At 40.9% G+C, this 15,533-nt stretch overlaps 1 protein-coding gene across 2 annotated transcripts in view; it reads right to left on the bottom strand.

Annotated features, from left to right (window-relative positions):
• LOC135486310 (thyrotropin-releasing hormone receptor-like) overlaps positions 1–15,533 on the bottom strand; it is a 51,889-nt gene that overhangs the window by 26,633 nt on the left and 9,723 nt on the right. Inside the window, exon 1 of one of the 2 annotated variants that reach the window (XM_064769019.1) lies at positions 6,050–6,083. The exons of the other annotated variant lie outside the window; for it this stretch is intronic. The gene's annotated coding sequence lies outside the window, so the exon portion shown is untranslated. Of the gene's footprint in view, positions 1–6,049; positions 6,084–15,533 lie in introns of those variants that run through there. 2 annotated transcript variants of the gene reach the window in all.

Here is a 15,533-nt window from a genome sequence, read left to right as displayed (position 1 = left end):
TATATTGGAAGGGGTGGAGGTTCTCTAATGAAAACCCGTCATCTGGTTTCGTTGCATCCGGTCAGTGCGTTGACTCAGCTGTCACTAGTATCCCCCCCCCCTTGTTAGCTGCACTAAGTTCAAAGCATCACTGCCATTTTTGTAAGAATTCGATTCTTGCAACATTGATGCAAAACCGAAATATTTAAACATGACGTGTTTTTTTTATAATTAACCAGAAAAAAACACATGCGAAATTCCTTTTTACAGATGAGATGCTGACATCCTAATTTCCATGTTGAAGTATGTTTTCCTCAAGCTGACGCACGACGTCGTATTCCGGTGGAATCTTTGCTAAATTGGCCATCGTAACTGAGCAATGAAGCTTGGTATTGATCCAAAGACGAGTATAACGCGAGAACTACTCGAGGGGTCTCATCTGTTGCCAGAAATTCCTATCGGAAAATACAATAAATCATATTTTCACAGCCGGATGTGATCGGCGTGCAATCAAGCCAGAAAATGCGCCATCATCGCACCCGTCCCCAGCTTTCGGAACACACAGCTTACTCGTGCAATATTTTACTTGTTATTTCCCATCGGGACCAGGTTTGGTAAAGGAAGCGATAGAAGCAGACGTCAGAAAGTGACTGGATTGATGCACGAAAAACATGCAACGATAACTATCTTACAGTCGAAAGGGCATAATCTATCGAGGCGGTGCACTTGATCTCCATAAACCAATATCGGCGATACTATTACGGCTGTGAAGAATGGTAAAATTGATGACATGAGTAACCTTGGTGTGACCTTGGTTTGACTTTTTTGGTCGCGGGCGTTGAAATGACCTATGATGCGCCCTTTGCGTCCTTGGGTCATCGTGGGTAGGCTAGTTTTGCGTCTATTGGAACGGTAACAAGGTACATTGTTGGAAGATTTTATCCTAAATAATGTAACATGCACACTTCACGAGGATTGCGTTTTCAAATCTATACAACATCCACAGTGGATCCAGATGGAACTCCGAGCCATTAGGTGGGTGCCAAAACATCTCGGTCTAATCTGGAAACAAGATTCGGATGAACCAGACTTATACAACATAGGCAGAGCTAACCGGATTGAGACAGCACTTAACATTATTATAGAGGTTAACCAATACGCAATAGGCGAAAGAACAAGTTTTAAATCCATATTTAATTAAAAAAGTTAGTGATGCAGACAGACAAGAAGCTATTGCATATGAAATCGATACTCGGGCCGAGATTAAACATACATAATTGAATTTTTGAAGTAGTTCCAACATCATATAAGCAACATCACTTCCAACATTTGCTGCTTTTATCCATGCAATTTTATTGCTCTTCAGAGAGGGATTTTGCAAATGTCCTGGACATTTATAGGCGTCACACATAAGTACTTTGAAAGACATACCGGTACAATGAACAAAGGCTTGTAGGGTGTCCAACCAGACTGTAGGCTACATCATACTGACATTTATATCCAATACATGTTTACACTATTTGGAAAATCTGAAATTCAATTTCAATTTCGACATCATGTTACTTTGTTCCTTACCGCGCAGTTAAAAGAATACATGCCTACCCCATTACATACCGCTCGCATGCACCTATTGCCTAAGTTCCCATTGCTGTACTCTCTTATCAAAGAGTTATCTTGGCAGATCTTGATAGCATTAGACCCCACGAAACTGTTTTCACGGGGGTCGATTGTCTAAAACCAGCGAGGGCAAGTACACGCAATTGGAACGAACCTGGTCCGATATTGATTCGTCTATTTTCGAATCTCATTATCAGACCAGGTAGTGACTAACACTTCTTCTCTACCACAACGCGTCCTTGAACCGGACGCGAAAGCTTTCGACATCTCCGGTTATGACCACCAGAACAAAAAGATCCATCCCTGCTCATTTCGAGTCATTGGTCATCAGGATTCCAATGATTGGTCCGTTTGTTATTACCAAGTCCACCGCGTGCATTCGCAAAATTGAAAGCCCCTTATACATTTGCAATTACATACTTAATTGGATGTTCCAGATGATGATTGTGATCAGGAAGAGTTCTGAAGGACCGTTGATTACTGGTCGATTACTATCTCATGAAGCAAAGACGGTAACGTATAATGCCCCGCCTTGTTGAGAAGGAGGTCATCCATAGTTTTCCGGGTCCTATGTTCCCTTGGTTCTAAGTTTCTATAATGATGAGATAAAATTAAGATATGATGGGTAAAGCCTTGATGCGTAAATGAATTATATAGAACAGGACCTTACCACAGACCTTCGTGCTCCGTAAGTACGAATTGCGAAACCTACCTGATGTAGGATATTTAAGTACACATGTACACTCTGGCGTCAATATGGCACTTTCTTAGCAGTTCTACTTTGGCCGGCAAAGATACAATATGAATCACATATACAAATTTCAAGCGATGATATGAAATATTCAACCCTTCATCAAAACAGATTTGAATGAAATCATTCTGGCGCTGAGGGGCATCCCAGCTATTTGATGACCTGAATGATGCTTCAAACCTTGGGTGGTTACCATCAAATATTAATAAACTAAAGTGAGAGGTTCTGCCATATCGTCGTGCAATTATTAGCCTTTAGCCGCAGTTTATTAGTAAGACTGTAGGTTAATCCGCGCAGATTGACGATATTCGCGCTAAAAGTTAGCAGAATGGTTTGTAGTAAAATATTTCATCGACTTTTCTGGTTCATCAAATTGATCTTGCCCGCATGCAGTCATGGATGCATAGCTAAATGAATAGTGTGTATCGGTTACCAAAGAATGATGATCAAATGCATTAATGAGAATGATTCTGGTGTGACCAGTGCTGTTATGTGTTGGTTCGTCGGGTGGAAAGAAATATACGTCATGGCGAAGGCAACGGCCTATATGATGAGAACTTTTTTGCTGGTATCTCCGTATCAACTAAACGCGCCCGTCAGCGCGAGTTCACGCTTGAGTCAGCTTACATCTCCCAAGAAGCGCCATTAATGCAGCATGGTGCAGGGGATTACTTGGATTAAAGAAACATTCGGGAAAGCTGCCGGCATCCTAATTGACTTTTAACTATTTCGAGCCTAAAGCTTCGCAAGTGACAGGACTGCGTTTGCTGCGGAGAGTTAAACATGCTTGAAATGGCCATGAGTAGCGCGGAATGTGAGCTCCTCGCAGAAATGGTTCTAGGTTTGGCTGGGAAATGAATGCATAGCGCTTTGAGACAGTACAGTTACAGTACAGAAGCACTATATACAATTACTTGCATTTGATGCTTCGGGCTTGTTTATCAACTGCATGTATGACAAGGTGGGAAGCGGGCTCATTTTTTAAGCCAACATTGATGGATCTCCTCTCCAAGAGTGGGCGGTGGTATGAAAGTTCTCAGAAAGTATACGATATCATACTCGTCTCGAATGTCTCGACTATTAAGGCCACATTCATTGTAAGCAGTTCGGTATGATACTTGGCACCGCACCAGAAATTCCCATTTTGGAATTCTAGCCGAGGGTGCGAATGGTAATCCCGACCCAGACAATTTGATTTGAAATTAAAGATGTCTGGGTCTGCTCACCCTTTCAATCACTTTTCGAAATCCGATCGACTCTTAAATCACCCTGACGTCCTTTTCTCCCAGTCAGCTTGTGGTATTGAACACCTAAATAAGGGTTTTTCGGATGGATTCATGAGTATTTCTAAGAGTAGTCAGAATATTGAGCAGGGTACGACCGTAAATGGAAGAACGAAGCCGCGTACTATACAAGCGTACGGTAAACCTGACCGTACTCTAGTATCAGACCACGAAGAAGCGTTCTGAAGATTTGCAGTCATCACGTTCAACGAAAGGTGTATTCCCTCAAATTGTTTTTTATCACTGAGTTCAGAGTCAGACTGGAAATCGAAGAAAAATAAGACTAAAATTGAAGAAAAATAGGTTTATTTAACCACTTTTCCTTTTCAGGTTCCGTATCAGGACATTTTTAATTGGAAAGTAAAATGAACATATGAACAGTAGAAAAGAAATAAAACCAATTATTCTCTTGATTACGAGAGTAAATGCTGACTTGAATATCAACTCGATTAGCAGCTTACTTAGTAGCTGATAGGCTGTGCAAGCAGCGAAATGAGCTATAACATTGATGTAAAGTTGCTACATTGTAAGTGTAGCTAGCGTAAGTGTAGGTTGACAGCTCTAGAATAATTATTTTATCATAATAAACTCGCGGAGAACACTCATGTGAGCGTGTACAGTAGTGCATGTTGACCATTAAATGAATAGAAAGCTTTTATCATCGCTATGTCATCGATATCATAGAGCCCAAACTATTACGCAGTACAACCATGGGAGTCAGGACACATGTAGTTGCCTCGTGTTGGTCTACTTATTTAAAAATTGTTTACAAATACCGCGTTTTTACATGTATACATGACTTTGTATTCTGGCATATGCTGTGTTATCTTTAACATCTGTCAGTTTCTGAGAAAGATGCTTAAAAACACTGCAACCGTATATCGGTTTCATTCCAATTCTAAGATGAAAGAATGAATTTTCGTCCTCAAAGAAAATCCAATGCATGAATAATGTCGTATCGCATTGCAGGATGAGAATTCTATGATCAGACATCGATGGACGATATCAACGAGGTTCTCCAGTGGTTCCTGTAGCATGGATGTGGGGTTTTTTCACATCAGTCAATGACTTATGACATATGAATTATTCATTCTGTATCAGCTTTTTTTAAACTAAATTTCATAACTCGATATGTACAATATCATAAAGAAATAAACAATATAAAAAGTATGCACTGAATGTAGTTTGCACTCCGCGTTAAATCATAAACTTCTGCCCACGTTCATTTATAATACATCAAGTCACCCATGGGCAAATGGAACGTGATTGCCACGCGGTATTAAAGCCAGATTTTTTTTCTTCCTGAAACACAGACATTGTATATAGGGACAGGTGGCCCAAGTCACGGTCTATTGTCTTTAAACAAATCCCGCACGCACCTGGGCCTAAATTCCCATTGTTGTATTGTTCTATTGTCCTATTCAAATGGTTATCAGGGCAAATCTTGATAACATCGACCCTCCCGAAACAGCTTTCATGGGGATCGATAGGCGACCGGCAAGGGAAATGAACTTAATGTATGAAAATGGTTGAAGATGATAAAAGGAAAAAGGTTCCTCGGATCAAGGGCATTGACGAAGCGTTTTAGTGGTAGATCTTCTAATTTCATGCGGCCACTATAGAACAATATAAATGGAAATTAATTCACCTCTGGGTCTTTTGAGTATACTCATTGCCAATTAACATGAATGAGAAACTGGTAACGCTATGCTGATGAAGCACATTTTGTAAAGACTAATCAGTGGAAACTGGAGTGCGTACGGGCAGATCCAATGAGGGATCTTATTGCCGGAATGTGGCAGGAATAGTTAGCGCTCCAACACTCTATACGGCCCGCCCCGACAAGCTCGTAACGCAAGTCCATGGGTGGTGACTATTGATAATTCAAAGTATCTCGTAACGGTACTTTGAAGTCAGGTTACGATGTTATCTGCATGTATGTATCGGGATTTAAGCCTACGGTAACCCCATTCATCGATAAGCGGTAACTGCCATGTGGCGGGCCCCGCTGAATGATCTAAAGCAAGTCAATTATCCCAGTTAATTCATTTAATCCATTTAATCAAATTTTAGGCTTAAGTCAGCTTTAAAATTATATCCTTGCATGTATTTATAGCGTGTTCGATAATTAAGTATACCTCTCACCAGGAAGGAGGCAGCAATTAATATAACCAGCGTGCCTTCTTCCCTTACAGTAATGCAAGTCTCTGTTCTAAAGGTATCAAGCACGTCAGGGTGACATTGTGCTCTCGATTATTTCAATCGACTTAATTAGCATGCTGGCCTGGTCTTGGCAATATTTTTTCCCCGAAAATATACATAGATATGCATATGTTTTGTTTTGCCACCGTCTAACTTGAAGGGATCAATTCGATTTCAGCAAAGGTGCCATCTTTCGAACTCATGAAAATAGACTTACCTCATCAGTTAAGTCAGCATTAATGTCGTGCGAAATACCTAAATGAAATATATCCAGCGCACTTATATAATCCTCAAACAATCCCGTCACTCCTGACTTGTAAAGATGATAAGAATCAGATGACGTCACCTCAAGAATCCAAATAAGTGCAGTGCGGTTGAAAATCACGAATCTTTCCTCAGCCAGATCTCCCGTCTGTTCTGATAGTCAAGCTGTACTCGACCATGCGATACCAGCTTCAATGCTGCTCAAGGAACTGCCTATCGAACCACATACACCTGTTTGACACTGTGGCTATCGAAATTATTGATAATATGGATTCGTATAACGGATTAACAGTTATCCTAGATGTCACATGTGTACATTGGGTTCACGGATTAGATAGTTTTAATTATCATATTCTGTGTTGTCCATAGACCTAAAACGAGACGAAATAATAATATTAATTAGCGAATGCATTTATGTGTCTCGGGTATATAATATATTGAATAGAATTGAGATATGAGTGTCAGATACAACACTGATGATGGGCGGCTAATGAGCTAATGAGCACATCGAGCGAATAGCGAATAGCTCAATGTAAGCATGGGTAGGATCTGTAAGTAAGAGTAGGTCTACTCTTTATGTAAGGTACATATAGGAGGTAGGAGAAAACCGGAGCTGCATTAGACCAAGCGTTATTGGAGAGATGAGCTACAAGTCTTCCAAATTGGACCTGGAGAATGATAGTGTTTCGCAATCCCTGACCCGTGAGTGGTAGAAAATACAAACCTTTAAATGTTTTTACTACCTTGGAATACCGTTATTATCCAATCAGCAATGCAGATTTTGCCTCTCGCCGGCTGTGGCGTGTGCTTTAGTCAGCATGTACGCCGAACGCCCAACTCACTGGTTACCAGGGTGCACTATACTAGTAGCCACCGCCCTAGTCCTATTTCTCACTTGGCCAAACCGACCCTGACCATCCTCAACGGGAAATCAACATTGATTGATACATTTTCTAGATTGATATATCAGGTGGCAATGCTTTGATCATGAATGGCCATCATGTTTGACGGAGATCTGTCTCCTCGTCAAAGAATGCTCTGTATGGCAGATCTCAGTCAAACCGATCCGTGTGGCAATATCCCCAAGATGGGCTGTCGCACTTTGACGGCTTTAGCTGAGTTCTATATTTTATTAGCGTGAGCACTTCTTTTCCGTTGGCTTTCTAAACCATTAAGAGAATGAAGTAATAGCATTACTCAGCCTATAGATACGGCTCGATGAACATATCTTATTGAGCTTCCGTTTCTAGCTGAGCGCCGAATTCATCTTTAGATAATTTGAGAATTTTTTTTATCTGTTTTGTCGTAGACGAAATCTACTGGTTAGCAATTATCTATATAGTTATGACGTCAGTGGAGACAGCCTTATCAAGCTGTTTGTACAAAATGAATTAAAATTTTGCGGGTCTCTCACTGAGAAAACCAGAAATTCACCTTGAAGATCCGTATTTGGTAGTTTCAACAACACATTACTTCAAAGTATCTGATGTCGTCACGTAGAGTAACAAGGCCACCGGGTTGATATTGAATAGTCCGTCGACTAGTTTAGATAAACAAAGTGTAATAGTTATCGGAAAATACGTTTGTGGCAACTGACAGCTAATGTCAGCTGAATAAATGGTAATGTCACTTGGCTTTGATCAATAAACCCTACCTAAACTTGGCAATTTTGAACCTAAGGTGACGCCGTGCGTTCCCCGAACGGCATTCACATTCAGCCTTCCTATAAAGCAACCGGTCTCTATGAAGCACCAAACGGAATTCAATACTGGATATGAAATTATTTATCCCATTACTAATAGGTTTGTGACAATCGATCTATCTCTCATGGCTAATGTGTTGAAAGGAGTCGGAATTAGAAACATTGATCCGATGCTTCAATACTAATGCAATGATTGTGACATCGACCATTGGCAATAATAATACAGGGATATGAATTTATTTAAGGCACATCTCAAACTTCTTCGTTTTCGTACATGTGCTTCGGGTTAGACTTAATCAAAGGACGAGACAAGTAAACTTATTATATAACTATGTAACTGGTCGGATATTGAACCCGAGATAATTTTAACGTGTTCGACGCGTTTGACTATACCAGGCGTACATTATCTTTGACCTGCTTCATAATGTGGGATATAGCTGAAACTGAACAGTACCTTCTGTCATTACTTAAAGTCCTTTGCCTTGATGGTTGTTTCGCATACCTTCACCTACCACTAATATGCTCGTCACGTATATCATTGCCGGCAAATTTCCGTTTATTACCGGGCTCAATTTCGGACGGACAACACGCAGTTCGAACAAATCTAATTGGGTGCACTTCTTTTGATGGACAACCCGATAATAGAAAACCTCCCGTATCCTTTACCGCTATCCATGATGCCATTTTTTGCTCAAGAGCCAAATGAACCGACGTGATTTTTTTCGGAGCCAACTCCACGTGACAGGAAGATCCAATTTAGCATTTAATTGCATAGGTATGAGGATTATTGAATTATGTGACTGCTCGGTCCCGCGTGCTCGGCTGGCTTGGTTGGGACAAACGGGCGTATCATTGGAATCCCGGTAAGCAATGACTCGAAATGAGAGGGGATGGATTTTTTCGTTCTGCTGATTATAACTCGATATAGGGACATGCTGTTGGGAATCCGGCTAGAGTGAAAAGTGGTGAAGAGGGCAGGCGCTCATAACTTGTGTTCAGGGAATATGGTATAAGAATAACGTACAGGGGTGGTTCATAAACTTCAAAATATGTTCAAAGTCCTAACAATGCTATAGAATGTGCTCCCCCATCGAAGCCGGTCGCATGCAGCTACGCATCCCCAGAACAATTTTAAGATACGGGAAGGGTGTGCATGATCTAATTCTCTTTCATCCCCTCTTTGTTTCAAATAAAACGAACTGATATGAAGCAAGATCCATAGAAAATTACGAGGCACAATGTACAGGCCGCCATATTAGATTTGGCTCATGACGCCACGCTGACTCCTCTGATCCATCACCAATCTAGGCCAGATTGTGACCCTGACACTTTTTCCATTGGGGGCATTGTAGACTTCTACATCGGCATAAACGTATTGAACTCTCCAGTCTATATACGCCAGTCTCCGACGCCGTATCATCACGACACTGTACTTACACGTAATTGAAATTGACTTCAAGTCGCTTGGTTTCCTCGGCAAATTGCTATCAACATTGAGAGTGTATTTCCACTGGGTGGTTTTGAAGAAATTGGGCTTAGGGCATCATCATCTATAAAAGCTTTTTTAAGTGTTCCTTTAGATGTTGTTTACCGTGATATACCTCAGCTTTAACCCTTAAGTACTATCATAGACTAGCCAGCATTGGCGACTCTTGGGGTTGCCGTAGAAATTGCCTCTACTGCTACTGCTGGGTGAATGTTTAGCACTGAGTAAGTAAGAACTTGAACCAAGCGTATGGTAGTTGGTTCGATACCCATTCCATTATGGACACCTTTGCCTGCTTGTAATACAATATTGATGTATCTAGCTAAAGAGTTAATGATTTCCTGGACTATTTTAAAGTAGAGAAAATAGAGCAGCCGATAAAATGCGTGCTAAAACCGTTCTTAATACGTGTTCATTCATTCAGAAGCTGCATTAGACACAATAAATTATCGTAAGGCTAAAATAATTGAACGACTTTGGCTAAATCGATTTGTTGGTAAGGCGGTCTGTCTACTCGCGCAGAAAAAGATGCATTTAAGTTATAATCTCTGGACTTTTTCTTCAGACAAGTTGGTAAATTAATAATCCGGTGGGATTTGCCGGTTGCGGACTGCCGAAAATTGCTTTTTGAGGGCCAACTTTTTTGTTAATTTTACGCTGAATTTCACAGCCGAACACCCAAACAAAGGATACGGTTCTGCGATTAGGCATTTATAATGCAACTAAAAATTGGTTTCATTGGAAACCTATCCTCTGAAACAGATTTCGTTTTCCACTGAAACCGATTTTGCTTGAAATGTACAGATACGTCATCGCAGAGCCAAATACTAATCAAAATTATAAGATTTCTGAGTCACCTAACTGGCCTGCTGTACATGCGACCTTTGTTCCGTCCAACTCTATTATCCTTGCCTTGTGACGTCATTCTCCCTGTATATATTCCTCGTTTAACTTTTCATTTCCTCCTTTACACCAATAAAACGAGAGAGATTTCGTTGCAAATGTGTTGACGAACATACTCTGCTGATAAAACCTATTATCCGCCCCCGAAGTTTTCTTTCCATCACCGTGAAGGCAAAATGACTTAGCGGCGGCGTAAGAGTGCTTATCTCAAATTGACAACTCCATCTCCAAGGATGTGTTACGGTTAGAGGAGGATTCCATCCTCGTTAATTCTATCGGGACAGCGCCAAAAGATGGAATGCAATCAACCCGGGCAATCAACCACAACTATTTTTTGTACTGAGCTAATGACTGTTATTCAGCAGCTGTCAAAACGCTGAGCAACGCACAGTCTAAGACGACATCACAGTCATCAAGAGTCGTATTATGATGTGCCCCGGGGTTAATGGTGCAGGCGAACGTAGAACACTCCACACTTTTGAAGACGGCAAGGACAGTTGGCACTTTTTAAAATAGATATTAAGTAATCTTCATTCACAAATGACTTTATAAACTTCTGAAACCCGTGTAGAATGACTTGAGGTTCTTTTGTCGGTAGCGGATTGATTGCTGTCAATGATATTCTACGTTGTAAGCATTTGGCCCCGATGTCAGGGCACAGAAGCCTACCAATGGTGTAAAAACGAGTGGGTATCCACTTGCTCGGAATCCATAGCTTTCGCGGTTCACATACAAGTCATAGATATTCAGCCCATTCGATATCCACCAACTCTGACGGCTGCTCAATGGCTTTTCAAACCTCATTCCACCCAATTTATTCCACATTGCTAACCAAATGTTCATCCGTACATGTATTATATATCAAACTACTTAGGTAACCTGCGGGAAGTAAGATTTAAAGAAACCACAGGAAGGTACAATTCGAGTTTTCAGGCTAAATAGCTTGAAATAGAAGGAAGTTGATGAAAAGGCACTTACGTGTACTTATTTCGCGAAGTTTTCCGGAGATACGATCACCATTACGTTAAAAAAATAGCTCGGAGGCTTTTCGCTGAAGCCGTGAATATTGAAAAAATTCCAAGACTATTCAAGAGTGGATGCGTCACGGGTTTGATATTGGATGCTTATATGCACCCAAACGGATCCCAACTGGAAAGCTTTCCATTGCTTTGCGATGTCGCATGTGATGTGCGATTCAAGCAAAAACGCATTCAATCGCAACCTACCCGCCTTAACCGCTGTGTGTGAATTTCAATCTCCGAAAGCGACGACCAATGTTGATTCTCTCAATCTGCCACATACATGTAATATAAATTGCCGCTGACAAGGGAAAAGAGCCATTCCATAACACGGACATGTTTTAGTTGGTCGCCTATTGATCGGAATCTGTTTTCCGTTTTTTCCGTTCGAGCTCGATTACCGGTACCCTGTCTGGGCTGATGAAGCGTGATGAATTGGCTCCCCCAGTCAGGCTTTTCTGCCGTAGAGGAATCGAAGTGGTGCTCAAGACATTAATCTAGTTATAATCAACTAATTAGAGCGTCACGAGGGAGCTGACGAAATTGCCTCTTTGGATTATTGAATCAATTTTGTCCAGTCGTTTCAAATTATGGAATTATCTTTGACAATAATGCAAGCATCGCTATAGTAGTAATAGAAGAAGAAAAAAACGTTTTGCGAGCTACATGGAAGAGTGCCTGCCCTGTACCCGCGCTATCATGTGTCATGGCTATAACTGTCCCAGATTCATTTCAGTCCCACTTTATGGCCACTTCGTTTTCCTTTAAAAATGTTTCTTATTTTCACTTTCTATAACGCCCCACACATTCCAAAAGCATTTTAGGCGGGCCGACCGCAGCCCGACCAAGCTAATTTGCCCACCTATCAGCCTATGTCACTTACCCGTCACGAATGTCGCAGCTAGATCAACGGGAACAATCCGTCTGCTGGTGTAGAAGTTTAAAATGTCCTGGCACAGAATGTCCGGGGAACAACGGATTCTATTTTACGCTTTAACCTCTGAGCTATACTGAATATTATTCTTTTTCCAAACGAAAATGTCAACGAACATTTTGCAGTTTACAGTAAAAACTGGAGCAGGAGCTGTCACGGAAGTTCTTTATGTTGTTTGAAAGCACCATTCTGCCTACTGGACCATAACGCGTTACATCCCTGCCGGATCATGACGGCCATTAGCCCCCATGATGAGTAATGACTTCGAAGATGAGAACTACAACCCGGACCGGAGAGCACTCCATCAGGCCGAGTCACCGCTCTATGGTTGGCGTAAAGACCACTCTGTAGTTCATTGCCATTCAGTTGAGTTCCATTCACGACAACATGTTCCAGACTCGAGTAGGAAATAAAGAACAATAGGTACAGAGGAAGCTTGATTCAATTTGCTGCCTAACTTCTGTCGGGAAAACAAAATGTGTTTTCGCTCGCTTTTCATGGAGGAATGGTTTGTATCTGTCAAGGACTGGCGTTAGTTACTGCTTCTGAGGTTAACCGTTCGCCCATGATGTTAGTGTTTGTTTGCCGCTTCACCACATGGCACGTTTACAAGGATTGAACTGAGGCAGTTTATCTCTCTTCAGTCGAATTACTTGTTGTTAACCGTTGATGAGCAGATTTTCTTCAAGTAAGACTCCGATTGATGGGTATTAGAGTAGTACCGCGATATTACCTTCCATGAATCAAATTACAGAACAATATCAACACTGTTTTTACAGATAAAGTTGGAGGGCATTGCTTTTCATGAAAGTTAGATGCTGAGGGTATTGCTTCACATGAAGTAAGTTAAAAGAGTATTGATTTCAAGGTAGAAGACACTGGTGAAGCAATTTAGAAGGTATTGATTATCGTAAATATATTCAGAAGGTACACGTCCCGGTACATGTGTTGCTTTTCATGAAGCAAGTTAGAAGGTATTGCTTTTCATGACTAGATTCAGAAAATACATGTATTGCTTTTCATGACACAGAAAACGTTGATTTCCATTTTCGAATTTGAGGTAAGACTGCTTTTCATGAAGCATCGGACTCCGTAAAGCATGTCAGAATGTACTGCCTTCCTTGAATCAAGCTGAGTGAATAAGCTTTCCATGAATCATACGCGTCGAATTTAATATTCAGACAGCATGTTTGATTAAATATCAGCTTTGTTCGTCTAACATACTGCAAAATGCGATGTCCCCGAAATCAAGACGTCATCAGAAAAGTCGACCTTTTCTTAGTTGAACGACTCCTGCCTTCTCAGACAATATCTGGTCGAAGTATCGACTACACTCAAATCAATATATATGTCAGTCGTGTGGGGCTAACAAGATATTGTGTCCAAATTGTTGTATCAACTAATTAGCCATTATCTATCTGTCTATGTGCCAATGTCGATTTCCTTGCTAATGTTTCTATAACCAGAAGCTAAACTGGCTGGTACCACCTGAATTAAAGGTATGGTACATCATGTGTCTAAGAACAGGAGTAGTCACGTAATTGCCTCAGAATGAAACCAATGTCGCACGTTTCAGACAAAATCCGACCCATTAATTTGGAAATTTAATGAAAGCGCTCACAATGATTAAATCAAGAGGCAGATGTAATATTAGTCATCTAGTATATCTGAATAATGAATCTATAACGGTCATAACGATCTAGTGCTACGACGGGTGTGTCGCTTTCAGTAAATTAGAGCTCCGAAACAATAAACTAATACAATACGGATTATTAAGTCGACAAGATAATGATTTTTATGATGGTATCAAAGACGAATTTTATGTGGCACGCGAACTAAGTCGGCGGTGTTGATTGTTGATCATGTTTATAATTCATATTTATAAGTATAATCCATAAATATTTTGCGGCGCCCTTGATTTATTCGCAGTAGGAGATATTCCACTATAACACTAACAATGTGAGAGAAATCTGGGCTCTGTTTAACTCGTTAGTGCGTTTGTCAGGGGCGAGGCGGGGGCAATAGGCCCTCTATATCCGACAACAGTACTGGTGCGGGTCGTAAATAGCTACACGTATGTGGGAAGAATGAACTGACGTCGCCACCCAATCCCGACCCAGGTTAGAAAAGCAGACCCGGCTATAGAAGCTCCGAAGCCCGTGTTCTGAAGTCTACCACAAGGTACATGTAAGGTACGAGTCAGTCTCATGTTATGACCCCGACCCCATCTGCCTGCAGCTCTGCTGTAACTTCGACTTCTGCCATGCACATAACATAACATAACAAATCTCTCCAGGTATAGCTTGTATCTTAAGATAGGTGGTTTATGGTGAGCATTGTATTTTGTTCATAGATAACCACTTGTTGTTAGTTCTCCATTTCACTTTTCAAGGATAATCCCGTCCATCATTTATGAAACTACAATAATGAATATTTTGCCCATTTCTATACGGTGGCTGGGAAAGGACAGCACATGATTTTTTTAACATGAAGAAAACAGATTTCCGGAAATATCGCGATCGATGGACTTGTAGGTCGCTGTATATACATGTATATGGTGAGCGCTATATTTTGTTATCAGCACTATTAAGTACCATATATAGGGGAGTCGTGAAACTAGAGATGGCGCAGAAGACATGGAAGAGGCTTTGTCTTCAAAAGAAGACGAAACCACTGTCGCAATGACATAATGGTGCGTATCACGAAACGGAGACAGTCATTGGTACGAGTGGCATCGTCGCCATCACTTAATTGGCCAGTCACTGTGAAATGAAAATGAGAGGAAGTCAAGATAGCGACAGGTGAATTTACGAATGCAGATCTCCTTCCTGGGAATTCAGGGTGGGACAGCTTATACATACTGATTAGGTTGACCTTATCCTTCGTGGTTGACAGAAATGGGTGCCAACAGTTAGAAAGAAAACGAGAAATTACCTAATTATTTGTCTTGATGCTGGGGATCTTGAGACTACGTGAACAGATATATCGGTTTACCGACGGAAATACGTGTTTGCCTCGAGAGGAAAAGCAGCAGACAAATACCGCAGAGCGTATTTTTAACTTTTCACTCCTCTAACACTAGAATAGGAGGTTCTTGTTTCTGTAGAGTGTAGTACATATAGTTAAACCGTCGTGAGGTCAACGGATTCGTTGTATCCAAAGAACTTAGTATTTTATGCTGTCGTCGAAAACTTAAGGCTGAGAAGAAGGAAAAAAAGTAAGAAGAAGTTAGAATCCGGTGGATTTGAATAAAGTTAAAACACTCGAAGAGTCAATGTAAATAATCTGAAACATATTTTTGAATATGCGCACTATTGTATTTGAAAACCTCAGTTTGGGCCGTTTGTGCTTCCCGTGGGGATACCAAGGTTTCATTGGTTCTAAATATTTCAT

Source organism: Lineus longissimus, chromosome 1 (genome assembly GCF_910592395.1).
Source record: "Lineus longissimus chromosome 1, tnLinLong1.2, whole genome shotgun sequence".
Lineage (NCBI taxonomy): Eukaryota > Metazoa > Nemertea > Pilidiophora > Heteronemertea > Lineidae > Lineus > Lineus longissimus.
This window is presented reverse-complemented; position numbering and strand designations above follow the sequence as displayed.